The 15,886-nt window shown below is 32.2% G+C and overlaps 1 long non-coding RNA gene across 1 annotated transcript; it reads right to left on the bottom strand.

Moving 5' to 3' along the window:
* Positions 1-12,851: 12,851 nt before the first annotated feature.
* On the bottom strand, positions 12,852-15,686 carry LOC126676732 (uncharacterized). Its single transcript, XR_007640400.2, has 4 exons — positions 15,508-15,686; positions 15,342-15,417; positions 14,354-14,440; positions 12,852-13,075 (listed from the first exon to the last, which is right to left on the bottom strand). It is a non-coding gene; the product is annotated as an uncharacterized LOC126676732 (long non-coding RNA).
* Between the last annotated feature and the right edge of the window lie 200 nt (positions 15,687-15,886).

The following is a 15,886-nucleotide window of genomic DNA, read 5'->3' as shown; positions in this document are numbered from 1 at the left end:
AAATTGAAACATGATTCGATTGACCATTAGGCAAGGCCAGTAAGGTTATGTTCGGCCAAATAATGCATGCAGAGGCCGAAATCAAACGTCTGACAATGCATGATTTAGAGAAAGAATTGTTTGCCAAGTAAAAAGCCTTCCTTGAAGGGGAAGGTCCAATAACTCTCAATCATTGACAAAATCACGGAGTGCCAACATAAAAGCAGTATATCCCATGCCAGTCAACCTTTCCTCAAAAATCATAGTTTCATTAAAGTCGTCACTTACAAAATAGTACCTACAAAACCCATAAGAAAGCTCAATTCATGCCATAAGAGTAATCTTTCGGAAGCCAAATTACTAGTATAAATAAGGATTAATGTCAAAAAAAATCACGAACTTTACACGTTTTCTCATTTTAATCATACAGTTTAAATTTTCTCATTTTCATACACGAACTACCACTTTTTTCCAAATTCATACACGGTGCTGAGGTGGCACTCATTTATTGGTGTAAAATGACCTCCACCTCAGCAGATTACACCAATGGAGTCGTGACACCTCAGCACCATGCATGAATTTGAGAAAAAGTGATAGATCGTGCATGAAAATGAAAAACTTTAGGGTTAATTACATATAAATCATGACCTTTGCACCAAGTTTTAACATCATGGGCACATTTTTTGGTGAAATTTTGCTGACTTGGACACTCGATAGGTCTGCCACGTGTTATGCCACGTCAGCAAAAATGCCACTAAAATTCGCCGATGTTATTTTTGAAAAAAATGAAAGGTGGTGTCTATAATTGACACGTTTTAAAGGTTATGTTATTTTTGAAACTTGGCGCAAAGGTCATGATTTTATATGTGATTAACCTAATTTAAACTGCATGATTAAAATGAGAAAACATGTAAAGTTCGTGAATTTTTATGACATTAGTACCCTTATAAATAAGTATATGGCGGTAAGAGGCGTTATTATGAACAAAATTCATCTAAATCTATCTATCACCCTTCGAAATAGAAACATTACACAACAAAACCGTGTTTCAAATAAGCAACACACCACCCGAAGCACCAACATAAGAAAACCAGTCAAAAGCATAATCTAAATTAGGCCATAATTTTCTAATGAGAAAATTATCAGTAATATCCTTTTTTGACTCCACCAAATCAAAAAAAGACAAGTTATGAGTAGAAACCATCTTTCGAATAAAAATATGTTTCCTGCTATTCAAAAGACCTCCTCTACAATTCTAAGAAACAAAACAAAGAGGTACCGACATAAAAACTATAAAAAAAACTCGAGACAACAGATCTCAGATATGTAGTAAATTCACATATAACCTCTTGGACAAATCACTACCAAAAAGCCTGTTTTTAGCGACGGATTTTTCCGTCGCTAAAAGCAGAAAATCCGTCGGGAAAATGTTTCCCGACATCCGTCGGCAAAAACCTCGTTGCAAATTGTTTTGACGGACCAAAAAATTTACCGACGGAATTTTAAGAGATACCCGACGGATTTGAATCTGTCGCTATTACCCACAGATTTTAGCGACGAATTTGAATCCGTCGCTAAATTAAAAAAACTGTAAAAAAAAATTATTATTTAATAACTCACCCACCCCTCGCCCCGTCGCCCTCCGTTACCCAACCATCGCCCTCTGTTGCCACTCGCAATTTTTACAAACTTCCCAGTAGGTCACCCTTCCTTCCAATTGCTCCCACTCAATGCTCTTTAACTTTGAATTTCTCCCACGCGTAGCTCCACTTGTACCAACTCAGATTCTTGTTGTATATATTTGTATATTATATTTAAATGTTACTGAACATAACAAATACTTGTTTCCACATTTAAAGATCATTATTTTTTTTATAATTAACAGTTATTTTAAATAATTATTTTATAAATAAATAAATAATTATTATTTTAATATATTTCATAAATAATTGTGTTATATTCAAATAATATTATATTTAAATATTATATTTAATTAAAAAATAATACTTATTTTCTTAATTATTATAAATTTGTTATAAAAAATTTATTTAATTTTTTTTTCAACGGACTTTTAGCGACGGATTTTGAATCTGTCGCTAAAATCTGTCGCCAAAGATGAAATTTACCGATGGATTAAAAATTTGTCACTAAACGTTGCCTTTAGCGACAGATTTAAAATCTGTCGCCAAAGCCTGTCGCTAAAGACATATTTTAGCGACGGATTTAGATCCACCGCTATTCAATGATGGATTTAGTTAAAAGGTGATTTAGCGATGGAAATTGATTCTGTCGCTAATTTAAGTCGCTAAACCACCGATTTTAGTAGTGACTCCTGCACAGTGGATGCCCTTTTTTTCTCTAAAGATGCCCAGATCATATCTAATACGCTAAGTTTCGCTAATTTCATCCTCCAAATTTGAAGTAACATTCTCCTCTGTATCAACTAGATTTTGCCTGCTCATGTTGACTATGTTCGCGTCAGATATTTCATTCACCTCTTCAACTTGACTAACCGAGCACGAGTGAATAATACTCAAGTGATCTAACTTTTAAACTGGTCTACGCACACTGGAAAAATGCACTCCTTCTTGTCTCATATCAGACATTGTACTTGTCAAAATATTCAGCTGTTGCTGAGCACAGACGATAGAACTGTTCTCCTTCAGAATAGAGACCGGCGAGCTGTTGATTTTCAAACTATTTAGCTATTGCTGAGCAGTCACGGCAGAAATGTTCTCCTTTAGAATAGAGACCAACGAAGCGAGCTGTTGATGTTCGTCTCCAAGAGCGAGACTGAGTTACTATTTCTGTTCTCAGGAAAATGACTATGGAGATGTTTAGATGATTCCTCTACACAAACTAAGTAATCCCAAGCACAATCTTGCTGACCACCCCTCAACAATTTTCTGTTTTAAAAGCTCCATTGTTGAGTTATCCTTCTCCTCATAACTCATCACAACAGCCTCACTGTTGCTAAACATCGGAGAAATAGGCTTTTTCAGGCCATGTTCCTCTTTATCGTTAGAAATTAAGTTTATAGAGACTTGACAATGTCCTACATTAAAGTATAACTCTTGAAAAAACCCGACGCATACGCAAAATTCTCAAAATCCAGCCTATCAAAGGCCACTGGTATGGCAATTTCCACTGCAAATAACGTCACAGCTTTCGCACCAAACTGAAAATCCAAAGAACAATTGATAAAGTTGCATGTACTTGAGATAAGAACAAGTCCCATATCCATATGTTGTCTATCGTAAACACTTGGATGCACCATAACCGATTCACCAATAGAATTACCTATCTCCACGAAAACCATCAGGGACCAAAGGGAAATAGGAATACCCGATAAAGAAACCCAAACCAAGCGTGTATAGGCTTGATTATGATCCTCAACCCACAAAAAGTGTAATACCCCAAAATATTTAAGCATTTAATTGGACCACGTGTCCAGATTTTAGTAGTCGGGGTGGCGATATCGGAAGAATTTCCGAGAATTTTTATAAATAAATCCAAGTAGGTCGGTCTCGAGGAAAGTAATTATGCGGAATTTAATATTATATTTCAATTCTAAGGTAGGAATTGGAATTAAAAGGAAAAATATCAAGAAAAGTCCCAAACTAGAGTTCAGGGACTAAAGTGGTAATTTAACCAGTTAAGTCCCGAAAAGGGTAATTATTTCGCCAAGGTCCGCGAAATGTTTATAGTAATAGTGGTAAAAGTTTCGGGTCAATCGGAAACCTTTTAATATTTGGACGCGGATGCGTTTCAGGCTAAATTGCAACTTTTGAAAAGTTCAAGGACCAAAGTGAAAATTAGCCAATTAAATATCGAGAATAGTAATTGAAAGATCATTAACGGAAAATAATAATATTGGGATTCGTATTATTTATCAGATATAAATAATATGTATAAGTTATGATTAAAGAGTTAATTGATTTAGTTATGGACTAAATCGAACAAAAGAAAAGTTTAAAGAACATATTGTATTCATAAAAGAAGACAAGGGATAAAAATGATACATTGGCCATAATATAAAGGGTTTAGAGTATGAAATGAATCAGAAGAGTAAGAAAGAAACAGAAGGCTCCAGAGACAACGATTCATTCATCGTTCTTCACCGTCGTTTCGCCGCCGTTTCGTCGTTCGGCGCCCGTTTCGGACGATTTTCGCGACAAACTCTTCGGAATTGGAAGCTCTATCAATCGCAAGCTTCATTTAAAGGTAATATTTCTGATTTGGGTGTTAAAATCGGAAGTTACGGGATGTTTCGACGAAAAACGTTAGGTTTGAATCGAAACGCCGAAAACATGTCGTTTTTCATCATTTTCAAATGGATTCTTGATGAATTTTGAGTCTAGATGGATTGGGTGTATGTTAAAATGGATTATGAGTGTTTTGGGACTTCGGAAAAGGTCCAAATTTGTCAAAAACGTCGTGGGCACGACGTGCACCACAAGGGTGCACGACGTGCACCAGTAGGGGTGCACGACGTGCACAAGGAAGGGCACGACGTGCCCTTCATGAAAAATGAGGGGCACGACGTGCCAAACTAGCACGACGTGCCCTACTTCGATCGTGACCTCCGGGGGACCTCTGGGAGCGAAAAATAGATTCTGAAAGCATGAAATGGACATGAAATTTGACGTTTTGAGCTAGGCTTTTGGAATAAACATATTAAGCAAGGCTTAATTGATTAGTTGAACACCATTAATGGTATTAACCAAGCGTAAGAATGAGATTTGGTAATAGATATCAAGAAAGATACGCTTAGAACGCGACGGCTTATGTTTTGCGCTTTTGGTCATATTTGGTGGTTAGAATAATCGTTAGAATAGATTCTTTAAGTATAAGTTTTAATGATAGAATCCTATGATAGATGTGACGGGCTATCGAGTTACGAGTATGATGAACCAAGGAGCTCGGCAAAGATTGACGGGCCAGTCTCTTGGAGCTTACGTTCGGATATAAGAAATAGTGGTCACTGTGAGTGGCAATTTACTTTTGCGTATTATTATTATAAAAGTTATTTTCATATATTATGAATATTATTAATACATCACATTATATATGATTCGCTCGTATAAGACGTTGTGTTTGGTGAATTGATTTCCAATAGTTGTTTTTGAATGTAAACTCTAACATAATATTTCAATATCTATAAGTATATTATTCAAAAGAGTTTTTCCGAAAATGTTTTATATATTATATTATGTTTTAATTGCGAAAAGTTATTAGTGGTTTTAGGCTTGCTACGGGTTTCGGAGCTACCACTCCCATTCCCTAGCGCCGGTCTCGGCTCAATAATTTGGGTCGTGACAAAAAGGATTGAATGAAGTCTAATAATCGTGATCTGTCATGCATTAAGAACTTTTCAGCCATGGTATTAGAAGAAAACGTTAGAAGAACTGAATCGCTTCCCAAAATAGCCAGGTTGTCAACGTGAATAAGTTGTTCCATGGGGTACCTCTTCGTACTTAGTACCTTTGTGATGTCTAAAAACCTAGCAACAATTGATCTATGGACCCACTCTTCCTCTACTACCTTTTCTGCAATGGACATTCGAATTATATTGTTATTTGCCCTAGGCATAGATTCTTCTACTACATCAACATCAACCCTTCCTGAGGTAACGTCTTTAAACGAATGATTGTCTCTGAAAAATGGCGATGTAGTTGGTTTGACAATTAATCTCGCTGGCTCAGTCATTGTCTGTTTAGCAATGCTCACAAGAGCCCTCTTCTTCGGAAACATAGAAACAAAAGCCCTAAGCCGGAATTTGCCAATACATATCATATTTAATCGATCAATAATCCAGGTAATTGATTGAGTTGAATCCGTTCTCAAGAAACCAAAACTTACGTTTTGTTTCGTTTCGTAATCTTTGTTGCTAACGATACCCTTCCAATCACACCAAATCGAACAAAAACCTTCTCAAGATCAAAGTGCCTCCAATTCTTAGGGAAGTTCTCAAAATAAGTCACAGATGAGCTTTTTGGTTTGTCCACACCATCAAGCTTGTTATTTCCCACGCTAATTGATATCGCTGGCCTGACATAACTGTTTTTCGGAGTCCGACTGTCATAGATGCTAGGGTTAGGGTTCGAAGCTGTCACCGCACTTACCTGTATTTTTTATAGCAAAAATTATGAGAAAAATTATGCAAAAATTATGATAAAATATAATAAAGTATGTAAAATAACTTTATAAAATATGGTTTATGATAATATTACGATAAGATTATGATAAATTTATGAAAAACAACCTTTATATGGTAGATCATTCTTTCTACAGATGTATAGATTTGAAATTGAAATAATAATCTATAATTCATTGCAAGTTGCAATTAACATCAAACCGTGAAGGATGTCTCTTTCTGTAGAAAAATAGCTCAGTTTGATTCAATATAATCCGTTTTTAAAATTTGACTTAACTCGGTTTAACAAATTTCAGTTGATCTGTCGATTTCAAATCGAATCAAATCAATTCAAATCGAATCGAATTAAACCAAACCAATCGATAAACCACGCCTGTTGTTGTTATGCGCCTGATAAGCAGATATCGAAAGAAATAGAAGATTAACGGTTCCTCGATAACATGTATCAAATGTGTGGTTAATTAGTGAGTTCACTAAGCCAAGTTTTTTAAAATTCTGAAAAGACTCATGTTGACTATTGATATGAATTTTAGTCAAATCAGTTCTGACATATATATATATATATATATATAATTCAGCTGACAAGAATTGACTAGTAAGCATTCTTTTGTTTGTTGAAATCGGATTGATAATTCAATGAAATTAATTTCTAAAAACAAAACTATATTTGGTTCAAAACAAAATGAATAATTTTTTTTCTCAAAATTTAATTGAACCGTATCCGCGGTTTTGATTGACTTACTCCGATTCCATTTGATTTTATTAAGATTGAGTTGAATTTTTAAAGAAAAATTACAAATAAAATTTCATCTTTTCAATCATTAATAAATTAAAGGCCAAAACTATAAAACAAAAACTATTAAGTTATTCATAAAAAACATATAAATTTTTTTATTTACTGGTTGATCAATCAAATTTTAATTAATAGAATTTATTTTTTTTTAAAAAGTCTATTTATTTTTTTGACCGTTTGAGCTCTTAATATTTTTAATGGTACAAAAATGACTTTTAAAGTTTTTGAAAAAAAAAAAACATTTAAGTATTTTTGATTTATTTTTGGACACTTAGGCCCTCACAGTTTTAGTTATTTCTGAAAAGCTTTTCTCTCAAATGTGGGGTTTGTTTCGCCATTTAAATATATTGAAGGTTTAAATAGTTAGGAAAATTTTAAAAAATTCATGTTCTCTTTTTGAGTAGTTTGAAGGATTATTAATACCTTCTGCCTAAAACTAAATCTAAGAGAATATTTTATTGCAAGATAGTTTAATGAACCAAACCAAAAAAATTAGTGTTTTAGATTAGATTAATCAAATTTTTTATGTTACTTCCAATCAAAACATACTATTTTTTTTAGTTTGGTTTGATATATCATTTCGGTCTCGTTTTACAAACCCTATTTTTAATGTAATTTTTTTTCTATTTTCAGGATAATACTTATTGATCGATATAGTTCAAAGACTTCAAGATAACATAGCTAGAGATTATAAAATTATAATTCAATACATCTTATTTAAATTGTTTTTAAAAATGGACAGTGCACATAAAAAAAGAAATTTAGACATTATTTATTGGGAATAGAGAATTATAAATAGTAAGTAGTTCACGTTTATTCCTATAAATTTATCTGGCTCGATCCGAATTAATTGGGATATTGGCTCCGAATATTAGACGATATTTATAAAAAAATAAATTATAATGAGGCAATGTGATATTTTGACTTTGGAGTTGAGACTATATATCTTAAGTGGAACCCATTTGAGGTTGTGGGTAGTCCCTCAAATTCCATAGATGTAATTGAATATATAATTGATGTCAAATAAGTTGAGTGATTAGATACATACATTTTTCAGTAATTGGGAGATGCAAATTCTTCCATCTATGGGAAATGAGTGAATACCACATTAGGTATTTATTATTTGTGGAGAGAATATGGTCAAAAACCCACAATTCAATTTTTCCATATTAGTGGTGGTGGAATGTATCATTGGAGTCAGCTCCATAAAAACCCTAAAACATCTATATATTTCCCATCCATTAGGGTCAATCCTCTCAAATTGTTGGGATCTTATTTTCCCACCAATTAAGGTTATCAACTCTCTCTTCCAACTCAAATAATTTCCTTATTTTGTTTTAATTTTTATGCAATTTTCTCGATCTATATTTTTTAGTACATTGTTGTAGATTGAGTTGTTAAGAATTGAGAATATATATATATATATATATATATATATATATATATATATATATATATATATATATATATATATATATATAATTTTTTTACAAATGGATTCCAATAATTGATAGTTTGGTTTTGGAGATTTTTGTCAACAAATGATAGCTATTTTAATATTTTTAATTATTTAAATAAAATTATGTCTACTAGAATATATTTTTTTAATATATAGAATTATTTAAATTATTTTTAAATACTCTAATATTTATAAATTATATAAAATTATTTTATTTATATTAAAACAACTTTAATATTTTTTTCAAATAAAAAATAAATCATAAATTTATGAAAAAAATATCTAAATAAATTTAAATTGAATGTTATTTCTTATAAATAATAATGATGAATATTTTTATTAAATATTATATAATATAATATATTTATAATTTAATAAATAAAAATAAAAAGTATGTAATTTACGGTCATTTTATATATAAACAGCAATAGATAATTAAATTTCACGAAACATGTATGGTATATCAACTATCAACCAACAGCTAACAACTATCATCTATTAGCAACAGCTAATAGCTACTAACTATAAGAAATAGCTGAAACAAACAGGCCCACATCATATACTTTTAATCTTTATGGTTTGTCTACTATTATTTACTTTTAATCTTTCTGGTCACTGATTTACCAAGTTCAATGTTAGTCAGATTAGTCAACATTTATAATCATTACTTTGATTTTAACGTCTTTGTTTAGACATAATTTGATAGTGTGCTCATTTGCCGTTAATTACTTACAATAGAATTGAAAAGTTTAGATGATTTTTGCCTTTAAAACAAAGTATTTAAGATGCTATCTTTTTTTTTCTTTTTTTCTTGATGGGCAATATTGAAGGGTTTACCTAAGGGAGATATTACAAGACAAACCCATAATTATATTTTCCAATGGAAGGTCGGCCAAAAGGCTAAGTTCTTGACTTGAGGAGATGAAGTGATAGACCCTTAAAGGTGACAAACACTAAGATTTGACAACATGTGGATTTCCACATGTATTATAAAAAAATACTAAAGTTGCCAAATGTCCACATGGGTCTTTGCGTAAATTATTAGCCTTTCGACATATTTTTGATTAAACACAACACATAGATATAACTATAATTGAATGAAATAGAAAAATACATATAGCGACCAATATCAAAATTTCAATCAATTTAAAAGGAAATAGACAAATATGGATCATATATATGGACCGTGATAGTAATAGACAACAATAGTTATGTATTTGATTGATTAAATATAGTATTATTATTCTACATGAAAATATAATATAAAAATAAAAAGTGTGAAAAAATGATTTGTTTTTATATATAGCTTTTTAAAATAATAATAATTACAATATCAAAATATAATAGTATAAGTATCTAAAAGTGATAATATATAAAGTATTGTAGAATGAGTTATTTTATTTACATGCTACCACTAAACGCAAAACTCTCACAAAGTTAAAGTAGACTCTAATTTGAGTTGGAGTTAATTTTTGTTTTTAAAATAATTGTAAAAAATTTGTGGGAAGATAACTGTAAAAAAATTGTGTATCTGTGGCAGCTACCAACTTTGAACAAAAATAGGACATAAATTATGGGTTGCATATCAACAATGTATTGTAAAAAGAAAACTCAATTATTCGCTAATTATATTGTTCAATTGCAATATTTCTTTTTTCAATATAAATTCGTTATGTACATATAATCTTCACATATGCTCACTATTTTAAAATTATTTCTGATGGACCAAAATGGCGTATATACATAGATCAAATGTAAAGGGACAAAACATGCTTACATATATTTAATTTCTGATCTTTGAGACTTTGATCCCTTTTTAATTATTAGTTAATTCGGTTGGTGATGCAACTTGACAATTAATTCAATGTGCATGTTTTCAATATGGCAAACATCAGAAAATGTGAGTAATCAATTAGAAGGGACATTCAAACTACAATATCTTAATTGCAATAATTACATACATTAATTTAATAATTTTTTATCTACCACTTAATTATACCAATTTGGAAATTAATTAGATGTTTGTTGATTATTTTATGGGCAGATAAACCATTAAATAAGTAGTTTTGTCACTGTGACTTGGGGATATGGTGTGAGAAGTACTGCCATTCAATAATTTAATGGAAAATGCTTGCACTTTAAGGTAACTTATTTCCCTTTCATTAACGAGTTTAAGTGCAATATAGATTAATTGTTAAGAACACTTATGTAATTCTCATAACGATTATGGTTCTCTTTGCACATTTCTCCAAAAAGAATTATGCACTTAAAGCAAGTTTGATGTCCCAATTTATCTTATTTCCATTCCGATTACTTGGATTGATATCTAAATAAAAAAATAAACTATCGGAGTAAGATTTCATTAATTTTCTTTTTCAAAAAATAGATGGAATTCCAATATTTTAGAAATTTAGTATTAGGATTCCATTTTTCTTTTATTGTTCTCACGAAGACTAAAACATGACTATAAAAATATCGTAAGAAAAATATTTAAACCTCTCTGTCAGCTCGATGGTAGTGCCGTCATCTTCCTTTCCGTCTCCGGCCATAGACCTAACCCTAAACGCCACCAACCTTCAACAACTACCAACTCTCATTTTCCGTTATTCACTTCGAGAATTACCTTGATAATTGGTTTTACGGTGATATTTAAAGTTTTTTGGAAAGTTTAATATTAATGGGATTGTAACTCTAGTGAGAAGAAGGAATAAATTGGAAGACGAATTTGGATTTTTTTTCAGCTTCAACCGGATCAGAACGTTGCTGCAGTACTCAAGAAATTGAATGTAATACCTCGTATTCTTTTACGTTATGTTTTCGACTTGATTTCAGATTGATTCAGATCAATTTTTACATTGTGACACCTTGATTGAGCCTTATTTTGTATCTTGTATGTGTCACATGTGTCGTGCGAGTATTCAATGTTGATTTAATTCGTTTTTCGGGTAATTATGGTAGGTGTGTTCGTTTGCTTTTTAAATCTGTCATGCTTTTGTAAAATGTCCATATCTCCCAATTTACCGTTGGATCGGACCCCCGTTTGGATAAGTTGTTACTGAGAGGATTTATTAAACTCTGGTCGGTTGGATCGTTATTTTGGAGGTTTCTAACTCTAAAAATACCTATTAAACCGTTGGCTTTAATTAAAGCCCAAATAAAGCCCGCAGGAGTCTATAAGCAGACCCCCTATTTCGTATAAGCAGCCCCCTTTTCCTTCCCACAAACCCTAAAATGATTAATTACATAGAAAATATATTATTCCTTTCTTTTAACAAGTGTGGATGCGATTCATTTTGCTTTGAGGGTTATTTTCCATCCTACTTACAAGATCTATGCAATTTCCACGTTGTGTTCTTCGTTGGTGGCTTGTGGATCCAATTAATTTTGATCCAGCCCTTTGAACCTTGAGTTAATACAACAATTATAATCTTGTTCATCATTCTTTGCTAATGTTTTCACTCCTAATTGATTTATGGATTCGTTGTTGTGAGATTTTGCCTAGAAATGCATAATATATGATTTTGATGGATTGAATCGTTGCTATTATTATTCCATGCTTATGCTACTGATCTGGTATGATTAAAATGTTGGGTTGGACATATATAAACTGATGTTATATGTTTTGGAAAGCATTTGGCATGATTCATCCATATTAGAGTTTTATTAGCGAATTGTGTATTTTAATCGATTTGGTGGTTTAAACATGAAACGAGATGTTGTTCTTAGGCAACTGATTAGTATGATATGTATGGAGGATTTCATATTTATGATATGATCTTGTTGGTTGTATCAACACTCTGGCATGCTCTCGATTATTTTAGCCGAAATCGCGTAAAATAGTGAATTTGGATTGTTTGAGAGTTGTAATCGCATAAATGTTTTGAGATGATGTACCTACTGTACTAAGATGATATATATGATATTCAGGATGAGTGGCTTTATGATTTGGGTTGTCGAATGCATGATTTGCCATGTTCAACATGTATAGGCGTTTTCTTCCTTTTTTTTGTTATGGATTCGCTTGGCGTTTTGTATATAATTTTAGATTTGGATTGCCATGATATTTTGTGCATTTTCATGTTTATCTATTGATCTAGCATGTATTGGGTTGATGGCATGTGTTTGTTACTGTGTTGGTTTGATAAAACCTACGAATTGCACATTTTCGCGATATTTGGGATTATGAACGTTGTGGTCATAAGCATGTTTTAGAATGTTGTACCTACTGATGTTAGGTGAATATTAGGGTGTTATAAATGTTAAAGATCCGTTGTTATGATATTTGATTCACTTGACTTATGTTTTGAACCTAATGGCATGTTTAGGTAATTTCTAGCAAAATTGCATAATTATTCTATTAAGTGATTTTGGCTTGAGTTTTGTCACGACCCAAATTTATGAGTCGCGACCGGCGCTAGGGAATGGGAGTGGTAGCTCCGAAATCCGTAGCAAGCCTAAAATCCTGTGTAAATTTTTCGCAAATCAAATTATTTTCATATATCAAAATACATGTGACCCCATTTTACAAAAATATCAGAGTTAAAATGCGCTATATAAATACATAGACAAAGACATCTAGACTACTGCGGACCGCTAGAATGAAAACCTTCTTTAACTTCTTGTGCAAATGACTTCCGAGAATTTAAAACTTCGGAAGCGTGACTCTCCAAATCATATCATACTATTCCTGAAAAATGGGAGGAGCAACGGGGTCAGTATAAAACTGAGTGAGTTCACCAAATTACACGCAATATCACATAAAGGGTTAAAACCGTTGAAAACTCATTTTATATATAGAAAATATTCCTTTGAAATCATATTTCATACCCTCTCTACTTTCCTTCATAACTTTTTGTTTATTTCATAAACTTATAGTTTATACGTATTTGGCATCTTTGATTTCTTATTCTGGTGTTGATATTTTTCTTTCTCGTTTTGTTGCATTAATTTTTGACAGAATCTTAAATCTTAGTTTATATCATCATGATTCTAAGTCGAATTAAATCATTGGCAAGTCTCTTGTGACTTGATCCTTATGGCTGGGTCCCGAGATAGTTCAACCGAGTTACCCATAACCATATGGTACAGTCCCGAGATAATTCAACCGAGTTACTTGTACCATTTCTCAATCCCAAACGATCGATATGAGTCCCGAGATAATTCAACCGAGTTACTCCTTAGACACGGGTCCCGAGATAGTTCAACCGAGTTACCTTCGTGTCTGCATTCGGACTCTGCACCCTGCAGGTCTTTTGAACTTAACTGTCGATTCATATAGTTCCTATTGTCATTTAATAGGACTGTTTGTTCCGTATTACTTCGCGATCTTGTTTCGTACAATTTCTCGATGTATATTTACTTTTTATTTCGTATGAGTCCCGAGGACTATTATCGAGAATGGATGAGATACGGGTCCCGGGATAGTTCTACCGAGTTCGACCTCGTATCTTAGTTCTTATTATTGGGTGTACCATAGTACAATTCTCATTTTACGTTTCCAGTTGATTTTGTATTTTTCGTTCTGTTGTATTGATCCTTTATGGACCATGACATGCACAAAACACTCTACCACATACATTAATAACACACGCACATATGGGTATTTGTTATGATTAATAGTACGTATATGAACGTACTAAGTTTCTTTATAAATATTTGCATAATAGTACATATAGGAATGTACTATATTCTTTTTATTTATATTTGATTCGGTTCACATTATATTATCTTACCCATCCCCTGTGTTTAAACATATATATATATATATATATATATATATATATTCTTTTCATTTCTTTATGTTATTGTCAAAATAGCAAAATACGATAAAACATCATTTTTGAAACACACATACGTATACGTTTTTTTTCAAAACAAACATTTCAATATATAAATATTCATATAGCCTTTCGTAATAAAATACGCGGCTTTATGAATATTGACGAGTAATTTAAAGTGTACTCACCACTTGCTTATCCATTTACTCTAATCCAGCAAAACGTTAATCTCGATCTATAAATTATGCGCCTCGTCGGTATTCGCCTTGTCGGGTCTACGCAAATTCGATAACGATACGAATTAATAATAATTCTACTCAACATTTTCCATATAAAAGTTGTTTTTACAGTTCATTTTGACTACCAAAACGCTTATCTAAAATAGTCCGACCTCTAAACAAAAGTGACATTCTTAAAGTTTAGAACGTCGCCTACAACTTTTGTTTAGGTCTCGGACCAAAACTAGCACCCGAAGGTGTCGAAAACAAGTTTCGAAGTTAATACTTTGGGCTGTCCAGAAAATGCAGGACAGCTCTGCGCGACGTAATGTTCTGCCTTAAACGAGCCACTTAAAGTCCGATTCAGAAAAATATTAAACTTAGACATTTATAGTTAATATCCTTAAGTTTCCGTAACAACAAACGGAACTTAATTTGGACTTATACAGCCCGAGATATTGCCTTTGCAATATCGCTGTTTTGCAAAACATTTTCTGCAAAACGTCAATTTGTTTACATCGACTGAATCGTAACTTATTATGCAATAAGGATAACCTATCGATACCACATTCTAACAACAACATACTCCAGCCCCTATACACCTCCTAACTATATACAATTCAAAACTTAAACATCGCCAAATTCGTTTGAACACGAATTACTCAATTTGGCCATATTATTCCTACACTTTCCATTCAACATTAATCAATCCAAAACAAGTCATATTCAGCTCTAATTATCTTATGAACAAGGCATGAATCAATACTTAAGTCTCACATCTACTTCTTGATTCCATGGCCGAACCCTAAACTCATTATATCTTCAATTTTTAAACAACTTTAAAGCATGACAATCAAGACTTTAGCAACTACAACCAACATGTAATGACAAACCACAAGCCAATCTTATGATTCAATTCATCAACCAAAACCTAGACAAGTTCAAATATTAACCTCACCTTGATGATTTTTCTCTTGGCCGAAGGTTTATGCTCCAATTCACCATCAATATCCTTTAAACAAGCTCATAATTACCTAACCATCATCAATTTAGCAATAGCACCATTAAACCTAAAAACCCCGAATTATAACTGTGAAACCTTAACCAAAATTCGATTTTATTACCTCAAATTGATGTCATAGATCTGTAGATAATCGTTTCCTCGTTCCGTGGCCGCAAGAATCGTCCAATTCCGTTAAGAAACGAAAAAGATATGAAGATTTGAAGTTTGGAGGATTTGGGAGAAAAGGGGTTACGGGTTTGCTCTTTCCTTAGCTGCAAATTACCTTTGAATGAATGATTATTCATTCATAAAAGAAGATAATAAGTGGGTAAAAAGTCCACTTAGGTTCTTGAAGTTGCCACCTCCTTTCTCTTTACTTTCTAGCTTATCTTTCGTACAATTTAGTCTACAAATCCTTTAATCATTCGATTTTTGATAAATTCCGTGTTATTTATATCCAAATAAATAATATTAGTCCCATAGGTTATTATTTTACTTTC

This window comes from Mercurialis annua, linkage group LG4 (assembly GCF_937616625.2).
Source record: "Mercurialis annua linkage group LG4, ddMerAnnu1.2, whole genome shotgun sequence".
NCBI lineage: Eukaryota > Viridiplantae > Streptophyta > Magnoliopsida > Malpighiales > Euphorbiaceae > Mercurialis > Mercurialis annua.
Note: the sequence above shows the minus strand (reverse complement) of the source record. Positions and strands in the feature narration are given on the sequence as shown.